At 37.6% G+C, this 10,949-nt stretch overlaps 1 pseudogene; it reads left to right on the top strand.

The window, feature by feature from the left end:
• Positions 1-2,616: 2,616 nt before the first annotated feature.
• Positions 2,617-4,482, top strand: LOC122455268 (annotated as a pseudogene).
• The last annotated feature ends 6,467 nt before the right edge of the window (positions 4,483-10,949 follow it).

Raw genomic sequence — 10,949 nt, forward strand, 5'->3', positions numbered from 1 at the left:
TTTCTTGTGCCCTCCCACAGTGGAAGGAGAAGCTCTGTGGGATCTCTTTTAGTATAATGTCACTAATGCCATTCATGAAGTCTCCTTCTTCATGACCTAATCACTTCCCAAAGGACCTGTCTACATATATTATTGTGCTTGGGGGTTAGGATTTCAATACATGATTTTGGAGGGATCAAATTTTCAGTTCATAGCACTAATTAAAGGGAGTGAAGTAAACTGTGCTGACCTGAATGACTATGTCATGGACTATTTCAAACTGAAGGCAAAAGGAATTATACTGTAAACATTCTAATTTAGTTTTCTATTTGATAAAGTTCTTTCCATGGGGACATAGGTTAATAATTCTGATAGTGCTATACATGTGCAGAGGAATTAAACCATTAAGTAAATGGATAGTAGGAGGTGAAAGTCAGGTTTTTCAGTTTTAGAGTGGGCATTTATACATAATCATGGGGGTGAGACTATAATGACCTATGGGATAATGGACTAAAATTGTGGAAGTCAGTATGAACACGTGTATATGGATGGCTAGATATAGAAAGAGTTACAGATGTATGCCTACGTATAGGTTAGTTCTGTACATGCATTTTCTTGCTCTATGAGCTGAAAGTGCCTAGAAGTAATGAAACTCAGTAGCAGTGTTCATGGTTGATACCTGGATTACAATTTCTAGTACCATTCTCCAAAATAATAATCAAGAGCTATTGATTGTAGGACTAGTAAAGGAAATGCATAAGATGAGCCTGGAGCATCTTGTAGTGCCAGAGGGTAATTTATAGCTTAGTACACAACTCCTGATCACACACAGAGACATGTATGCACACAGTGGTGGTGTTATGTCAAAGAGACTTGAATGTCAAGTGAAAGCGCTTCTGATGGTCAAAGCTACAACAATTTGAGTAAAAAAGTAAGCACATTTGTACTAGATTATAATTCAAAATAAATAAAATATTCTTGAGTTCATACTGACATAAACAAACTATTTTATAAGTAAATAAATAGAAAAAAAAGAGACATTTTCCATGCAGATATAGTCCAAATAATGTATATAGATATTTCACCCTGGAGATGGATCATAATTCCTCATTACTTAAATGTAGATTGTACTAATTGACTTGATTTCAAAAGTGCAATGTGAAAGGGGAGATGGTGAGTAACTTTACAGTGGAGAAATTTCACAAACACTACCTCAGGCAGGTAATTAAGGTCAATATCGATGGCAATAAGTCTGTAGCTTATGGTATGTACCCTTCATATGATGTCATAAGAATGATACCTTGCTTATGTGGCTTTGCTCTCAAAAACCAATAATTCCAGTCTAATTATGAGAAAAAAAAATCAGACAAATCCCAATAGAGGACCATGTTACAAAACATCTGTTAATTCAACAAGGAGTCTATTAGGCTGAAGTGATGCTAATGTTTTGGTAGCCAATGTAAGCAAAGCAAAATCTTAAGCCTGTAAATGCCTCAAGACAAGAAATCAAAACCTAGCTACAACACATCACAAATAGTCAACTAGGCTTTACAGTCAATCAATCAGATACTTTTCTTTCTTTGCTTCTATAACTTGTCTACCTGTCTTTCCCTTAGCTCTCCTCAGCAGAGCACTCCTAATCACTTTGAGCTTGGCACTGCCAATTCTACTGCATTTTTGCTCAAATAAACTCTAAAATGTTCTAATATGCCTCAGTTTATATGTTAACACAGTTTACCAGCATCTCTTAAAACATTCTTTAGAAACAAGGAAAGTCTAAGAAACTGGTACAGATGAGAGAAGCCCAAAGAGATATTACAACTAAATGCAATGTGGTATCCTGAATGGGTCTCTTAGGCAGAAAAAGAGGGTAAGAACTAAAATCGAAGGAAATCTGGATAAAACATGGACTTTATCCATGGGGTCACTTTTCTTTCCTTAGGTAATAAAATCACATTAACATTGGTTCATTAGTAATGTAAAATGTTATTAGTAATGGAAAGTGGATGCAGGATATATGTACTAAATATGCAATCCTTCTGTAAATCTAAACCTATTCTAAAATATATAGACTTAAAATTATAATTAGTATTATTCTAAGTAGGAATGTTTGAAACCGTTACAATCAGTAACAAAAAATTTCCTACTATTAATACTTCTATCATTATTCAGAAGATCTAGGTAACAAAATTAGGCATAAACTCAAGAGAAAATATGTAACATTTTGAACGTGAAAAACCACATTCCTGTTATATGACAAAACGCATTGCTAAAATTTAAAACAAATTTACAGGGCAACTGTTAGAATTTTTAAGTGATATTAATTTTTAAGATGGTTGGCCAATCTATGGAGGAAGGCAATCTGTGAAATGGGAGACAATATTTGCAAATCATATGTATGCTTGGAAGTTAATATGAATTCAGATTATATGAATAACACAACTCTCAGTAACAAATAGCAAACAACATTAAAATGTCCATTTAGAAGTGGACAAAGGGACGGGCCCGGCGGCCGTGGCGTCCTCAGGGGCCCCCAGTGCAGGATGATGCGGAAGGTGGCGCCGGCGGCCGTGTTGTTGGCGGCACCGGAAGGGGGCGCTGTGGTGGCAGTGGCGGCGACGTCGCGGGTGGTATAAAATGGCGGATTTCGAGGAGTTGAGGAATATGGTTTCCAGTTTCTGAACTACAAGTGTTACTAGGCTTTGCCGGATGGAATAAAAGTGGACGTAAACATGACCTCCTGATGAGGATGTTGCATTTACTGAAGTGTGACTGCAACCCTGCGGGTCAGATTAAAATCCGAGAATTGTATAGACGCCGATACCCGTGGATGCTTGAAGGCCTTTCTGATTTATCCACAATCAAATCACCCGTTTTGAGTTTGGATGGTAGCTCCTCACCTGTAGAACCTGACTTGGCTGTGGCTGGAACCCACTTGTTGCCTTCCACTTCAGTTACACCTCACTCGCCGTTCTTTCCTGTTGGTCTGTGCGGCTTCAAGATACTAAACCCACATTTGAGATGTGGCAGCCATCTCCCCCAACCCCTCCTTTCCAGCGTGATGTGCAAGTTTTAAAAATTAACCTTTTATGATGTCCTTGATGTTCTCATCAAGCCCACGAGTCTAGTTCAAAGCAGTATACAGCGGTTTCAAGAGAAGTTTTTATTTTTACTCTGACACCTCAACAAGTTAGAGAAATATGCATATCCAGGGATTTTTTTTTTGCCTGGTGGTAGGAGAGATTATACAGTACAAATTCAGCTGAGACTTTGCCTGGCAGACACAAGTCTCCCTGAAGAAGATAACTATACCAATAGTCTCTGTATGAAAGTAAATGGGAAATTGTTTCCTTTGCCTGGCTATGCACCACCACCTAAAGATGGGATTGAACAGAAGCGTCCTGGGTGCCCTTTGAATATTACATCTCTGGTTAGGTTATCCTCAGCTGTGCCAAGCCAGATTTCCATTTCTGGGGCATCAGGAATTGGAAAGAATTATTCCATGTCTGTATATCTTGTATGACAACTCACATCACCCATGTTATTACAGAGATTAAAAATGAAAGGTATTAGAAACTCTGATCATTCCAGAGTCCTAATTAAAAAACAAAAACAAAAAAAACCAAAAACAAAAAAAAAAAACTTACTGAGGATCCTGATAGTGAAATTGCTACCACTAGCCTTCGGGTGACCTTGATGTGCCCTTTAGGGAAAATGAGGCTGACAATCCCATGCCGTGAGGTGACTTGTGCACACCTATGGTGTTTTGATGCTGTTCTTTATCTGCAAATGAATGAGAAGAAACCCACCTGGATTTGTCCTGTGTGTGACAAAAAAGGCTGCCTATGAAAGTCTAATTTTAGATGGGCTTTTTATGGAAATTCTCAATGACTGTTCTGATGTGGATGAGTTAAAATTCCAAGAAGATGGTTCTTTGTGTCCAATGAGACTGAAGAAAGAAGCTATGAAAGTATCCAGCCAGCCATGTACAAAAACAGAAACTTCAAGTGTCCTCAGTAAGCCTTGTTCAGTGAGTGTAGCCAATGAGACAAGCAAGAAGAAAGTGGATGTCGTTGACCTAACAATAGAAAGCTCTTCTGATGAAGAGGATGACCCTCCTGCCAAAAGGAAATGCATCTTTATGTCAGAACCACAAAGCAGCCCAACCAAAGGGGTTCTCATGTATCAGCCATCTTCTGTAAGTGTCCCAGTGTGACCTCCGTTGATCCTGCTGCTACTCTGCCTTCATTAACAGGCTACTCGTTACCATTCCACCACACGCCAATTTCAAGCATGTCCTCAGATCTGCCAGGTTTGTATTTCCTTTCCCTTATTCCAGTTGATCCCCAGTCTCACCTCACCCTTAACAGCAAGCAGTACGTCTGTCAGCACCACCAGCCCCCATGAAAGCACTCCCATGTGAGTTCATCCAGCAGCAGAAGTGAGACAGGGGTCATAACCAACAGTGGAAGTAACATTCCTGACATCATCTCACTGGACTAAAGAAGGGCTCATTCGATTCTAGAAATCATTAATCAGAACTGCTCTTTCTTGGATCTCTGCTCCATGGCAGCTATTTTTTGGCTGATGATAACTTTGATATTTATTGAAATGTCAAATGGATTCTTTTGCCTTCTGAGAGATGAACACAGATGACTGCAACAAGAACCACACAACATGCAAGGATTTTTCTTACTCTTGGTGTACTCTTGATCATCAGATACATTCAACTGTAACTATATCCTCCTGAGAAATGGATTTCAATTTCATATTACTACATGAATGGATGGGTTCTACAAATCAGTTAATTTTTTTTTGTCATACACAACAATAAAATTAGGTAAATATTCAAGTATACTTTTTTATAGTTAAAAAAGATGTAATCAATGCTTCTAAAATGACAACTTTTTGTTTAACCTGAAGTGAAGGAAAAATATACAGAAAGAAGTTATGTTTGCTGAATGAGTCCCTTCCATGGATTTGTTCTGTTTCATTGAAGTAATGAAGCCTAGATAAGTGGCCAAAGCTTGGGTTCCACTTTTCTCCATTTCTGTCAAAGAGAAATGGCCTTTGTGTTAAGCATTTCCCCTGGTGGTTGTCTGCACTCTGGTATTATGTGCCCGTGAGTGCAGAATGGAGTTCTGGGATTTGGCTGCTCCTTATTAGTGATTATGTTGAAGAACACTATGCAGAGTCTGCCCTGATGTCATGGGCGCTGTTTTTGGTAACTGAACTTTCTCATTCTAGAGATGTCTGTAATTAGGGGCTTACCTTCTCAAAGAAATTCTCTGCAACTGTTGAATGAAATGTTTTTGGACTAAGGTGTGGCTGGAATGTTTGTTAAAATTTTGTTCACACTGTCCAGAAATATTGAAATCATGGAGGCAGTGGAAGAACAGATTTAGGGGCAGTGGGCATAGCAAAGTTTAACTTCTTCCTAAGAACTTCTTTTACTCGTTTATTTTATAGGATAATGTTCAAATCAGCGATGAGTAATACTGACAAAGAAAGTATGTCATAGATCTCACTGCTCATAGCAGTGATTTTTAAACTTAAAGAAAAAAACAATAGCAAAGGCTGGAGATGGCATCAGATTTCCTTTTTCTATAAAAGGAAATGTTTACTGAAACCACAAAAGATAACACCAGAATTAGAAGTGTTTGAGTATAAGAAAAGTTTGAAGAGGAAAGGATGGGCCTGAGACCCACTTTGCAAACCACTCCCTCACTATGTGTTTGATTTTAAATCTCTCAGGAAACTGAATTTTACCCTTAGAGAAACATTTTTATCCAAATTTTATACTTTGCTTTCATTTAGCTGCACAATTTTGATTTCTCAAGGAATTAATACTCCTCATGTTTAACTTTCTCTCCCTCAGCTGTATCTAAATAAACCTTTGTCTAAAAATCATTAATCTAGCCGATTTCTCGGCCTGAAACGCCCAGCTGCAGAGTCTGATGAGTTTCACATAGGATAGGGAGCAGTCAGGGTTGGTGCAGCTCCAGGAGCTGCCTTCTCACTGCTTGGTTTTCACACCTTCTCGAGTTCTCATGACCCTTGTGCTGTTTTTGTCCTCATTTAATTTCCTGTGATTTTCTACATCATCCCCTCTTTGACTGTATTATCCCCTTAATGTATTATCCCTTTGGAGAGTCAAAAACGTGGAAAACAAACCTGAATCTTCTTGCAGTCGTTGCATCCGAGTTGCCAGTTTTACCTCCTCAGTACATGTTGCAGCCCTTTGGTCCATATACAGAATGTCTTCCTCGTAAAATTGTATGTTACTGCTCTAAATGTGGACACAAGTTCTGTTAGCTCTGTAATCAGGCAGAAAGAGTAACCTGATTTGTGTGGTATAATTTGTTATTAAAGAAATTCTGTATATTTGTTATTTTGTTACACATTAGATTTTCAGAGACCCTCCCCTCTCCAACTTAACCAACAGAATTTTATAAGGTAAATGAAAAAAAATTAGTTTATTTACTTGATTCTTGTAATGATAACCTCTGCACTTTTATAGTTGTACTTTGTTTTCTTTTCACTATTTTATGTGAACAGTTTTATTGTTCATTTTTGTTACTTTGCACTAAATTACATACATTTTTAATTTATCTCAAAAAAAAAAATGGACGAAGGATTTTAATAGACATTTCACCAAGAGTGATATACAAGTGAATGAGCATATGAAAAGGTGTTCAATATCATTAATTATTGGGGAAATGTAATCAAAACCACAGTGACATAGCACGTCACTTACATTATGATGGCAACTATCAAAAAATAAAATAGTAACATTAATTGGCAAGAATATGGCAAAAATCAAAACTGTGCAATACTGGTGGGATTGCAAAATATTTCAGCTGCTATGTAGAACAATCTGGCAGTTTATCAAAAAATTAAAAATAGAATAACTATATGACCCAGCAATTTTACTTCTTAGTATATAATCAAAAGAATTGTAAGCAGGTTCTAAATGAAATGTTTGTATACCCATGTTCATTGTAGCTTTGTTTAGATAAGACAAAATTTGAAAGCAACCAGAGTCCTTACTGGCAGCTGAATAGATAAGCTAAATGTTGTAAATAGATACAATGGGATATTATTTAACATTGCAAGGGATGAAAGTTCTGACATAGGTTACAGTAGGAGTGGACCTTGAGGGAAGTATGCTAAATGAAACAAGCCAGTTGCAAAAAGAAAAATTACCACTTATAAAGGATACCTACAGTAGTCAAATATATTGAGATAGAAAGTAGAATGATGGTTGTCAATGGCTACAAGGGGTGAGGAAAATGGAGAGGAGTTGTTTATTGTGTATAGTGTTTCAGGTTTTTAAGATGAAAATAATCCTGGATATATATTTAGTGTGGATATACTTGAACTACTTAACTATATACTGTAAAATGGTTGGATGGTGAATTTTATGTGTATTTTGTTGTTTCTCAGTCATTAAGTCTGACTCTTTTGGAACCCATGGACTGCAGCACATCAGGTTCCTCTGTCCTACTATCTCCCAGAGTTTTCCCAAATTCATGTCCATTGAGTCAGTGATGCCATTTAATCATCTCATCTCATCCTCTGCTGCCTCCTAACTTTGGCCCTCAATCTCTCCCAGCATCAGGGTCTTTTGAAGTGAATCAGCCCTTCCCATCAGGTGGCCAGTGTGCTGCATCTTCAGGTTCAGCATCAGTCCTTCCAGTGAACACCCAGGACTGATCTCCTTCAGGATGGACTGGGTGGATCTCCTTGCAGTCCAAGGGACTCTCAAGAGTCTTCTCCAACCACAGTTTGAAAGCATCAATTCTTTGGAGCTTAGACTTCTTTATGGTCCAACTCTCACATCTGTACATGACTACAGGAAATACTATAGCTTTGACTATAGGGACCTTTGTCAGCAAAGTGATGTCTCTGCTTTTTAATACACTATTTAGGTTTGTCATAACTTTCCTTTCAGGGAGCAAGTATCTTAGAATAACATGGCTGCAGTGACTGTTTGCAATGATTTTGGAGCCCAAGAAAATAAAATCTATCACTGCTTCTACTTTCCCTCCTTCTATTTGCCATGAAGTGATGGAACCTGATTGCAGGATCTTAGTTTTGTGTGTTTTCTTTTCTTTTTTTATGTTGAGTTTCAAGCCAGCTTTTTCACTCTACTCTTTTACCCTCATCAAGAGGCTCTTTAGTTCACCTTCACTTTCTGCCTTTAGAGTGCTATCATCTGCATATCTGAAGTTGTTGATATTTCTCCCAGCAGTCTTGATTCCAGCTTGTGATTCTTCTAGCCTGGCATTCACATGATGTACTCTGCATGGAAGTTAAATAAGCAGGGTGACAATATACAACCTTAACGAATTACTTTCCCAATTTGGAACCAGTTAGTTATTCCATCAGAGAAGGCAATGGCACCCCACTCCAGTATCTTGCCTGGGAAATCCCATAGACGGAGGAGCCTGGTAGTCTGCGGTCCGTGGGGTCGGTAAGAGTCGGACATGACTGAGCGACTTCAGTTTCACTTTTCACTTTCATGCATTGGAGAAGGAAATGGCAACCCACTCCAGTGTTCTTGCCTGGAGAATCCAAGGGGCGGGGAAGCCTGGTGGGCTGCCATCTTTGGGGTCACACAGAGTCGGACACGACTGAAGTGACTTAGCAGACTTAGCAGCCATTATTCCATGTGCTGTTCTAACTGTTGCTTCTTGACCTGCATACAGATTTCTCAGGAGAAAGGTATAGTGGTCTGGTACTTCTATCTCTTTAAGAATTTTCCACAGTTTTTTAATGATGCAAAGAGTCAAAGGCTTTAGTGTAATCAATGAAGAAGAAATAGATGTTTTTCTGGAACTCTCTTGATTTCTCCATGATTCAACAAATGTGCGCAATTTGATCTCTGGTTCTTCTGCCTTTTCTAAATCCAAATTGTACATGTTGAAGTGCTGTTGAAGACTACCTTCAGGAATTTTGAGCAGAATCTTGTTATCGTGTGAAATGAGTACAAGTGTGTGTTAGTTTGAACATTCTTTGGAATTGCCCTTCTTTGGGATTGGAATGAAAATTGATCTTTTCCAGTCTTGTGTCTACTGCTGAGTTTTCCAAATTTACTGGCGTATTGAGTGCAGCACTTTCACAAAATCATCTTTTAGTGCTTTAAATAGCTCAGCTGGAATTCTGTCACTTTCACTAGCTTTGTTCATAGTGATGCTTCCTAAGGCCCACTTGATTTCATACTCCAGGATGTCTGCTCTAAATGGATGACCACAGCATCATTGTTATCTGTCTCGTTACCACCTTTTGTGTGTAGTTCTTCTGTGTATTCTTTCCACCTCTTCTTAATCTCTTCTGCTTCCGTCAGGTCCTACCATTTCTGTCCTTTATTGTGCCTAACCTTGAATGAAATGTTCCCTTGATATCTCCAGTTTTCCTGAAAAGTTCTGTAGTCTTTCACATTCTACTGTTTTTCTCCATTTCTTTGCAGTGTTAGTTTAAGAAGACCTTCTTATCTCTCTCTTGTTATCTCTGGAACTATGCATTCCGTTGAGTATATCTTTCCCCTTGTTGCTTGCTTCTCTTCTTTCCTCAGGTATCTGTAAAGTCTCCTCAGACAACCACTTTGCCTTCTTACATTTATTTCTGTTTGTGATGATTTTGCTCTCTGTCTTATATACAGTGTTAGGAACTTCCGTCCATAGTTCTTCAGGCACTCTGTCTACCAGATCTAATCCCTTGAACAACAACAATGTGTATTTCATGACAGTTAACATTTTAAAAGTTCAAAAACTGATAATTGGATAAAAAGTCATATAAAATTAATCAATTTTTTTATATTAGTAAAGTTTCCAAAACCTAATATGAAACAAAAATTCTATTACTTATCATTACCACAAAATTTTAAGGAAATTAGAAATTATATACCCAAACTTATACAAGTTGTTATCTTAAAATATTAAAATGTTATATTAAAAATATTGAGATACATAAAAAATGCCTAGCTATATGAAAGGTATATATATGAAAGGGTATATATCATATATTATATATGAAAGGGTATAATAATATAGATGAATCTTTGAAACTTAATTTTCCATGAAAAATGAAATTTCTAAAATTACCAAATTATATACAGAAATAGTCTCTATCCAGAATTTATAAACAAGCAAACATGATTAACCTGTTATTTTTAAATGTGTGTAGAAAAACTATTTTTCAAAGGAGATAGAGTTTAGACACAGTTGTTTATCTGTGTTCATCTCATGTTTTTCTCAGGTATAGAGGGTGGTACATGCGTGCTTGCTAAGTTGCTTCAGTCCTATCTGACTTTTTGCACCCCATGTAGTGTAAGCCACCAGGCTCTGCTATCCATGGAATTCTCCAGGCAAGAATACTGGAGGGGGTTGCCACGCCTTCCTCCAGGGGATCTTCCTGAGCCAGGAATCGAACCCATGTCTCTTATTTCTCCTGCTTCAGCAGGCGGGTTCCTTAGCGCTAGCACCACCTGGAAAGCCCATAGAAGTTGGGAAGATGGACAAACGGAGGAGACTATAAACAAGTAGAATGTGCAGGTAACGTTCTACTGCTTAGGTTTGATGTTGTGTTTACAGCTATATATTTTAAAGAAAAAAAATGGAAAAAATTAAATAAAAAAATTAATTGGTCAGCAATTTTTACCCTTATAGCAATCACTTTTAAATTTTCAGTAGAAAAATTCGATTTGGGAATTCAGATAGTTTACTTGAAAGAAGAAATCCTACATGTGGTATTCTTTTAGAACAAAAGCTGAAACATAAGTGAATTATGTACTCAGAAGCAGAAGAAAAAGTGACAGCATCCCTCCTTTCTGTTTTTTCAAATTCTTTGGATATATTGTTTTATGACTACAAGCACATAATGCATGCGAGTTCTGATACTCCTCCATTTTACCGGTTACCACAAAGCGGAATAAGTCTATCTGAGGACCTGCTTCAGCTAATTTTATT

Source organism: Cervus canadensis, chromosome 17 (genome assembly GCF_019320065.1).
Source record: "Cervus canadensis isolate Bull #8, Minnesota chromosome 17, ASM1932006v1, whole genome shotgun sequence".
Taxonomy (NCBI): Eukaryota; Metazoa; Chordata; class Mammalia; order Artiodactyla; family Cervidae; genus Cervus; species Cervus canadensis.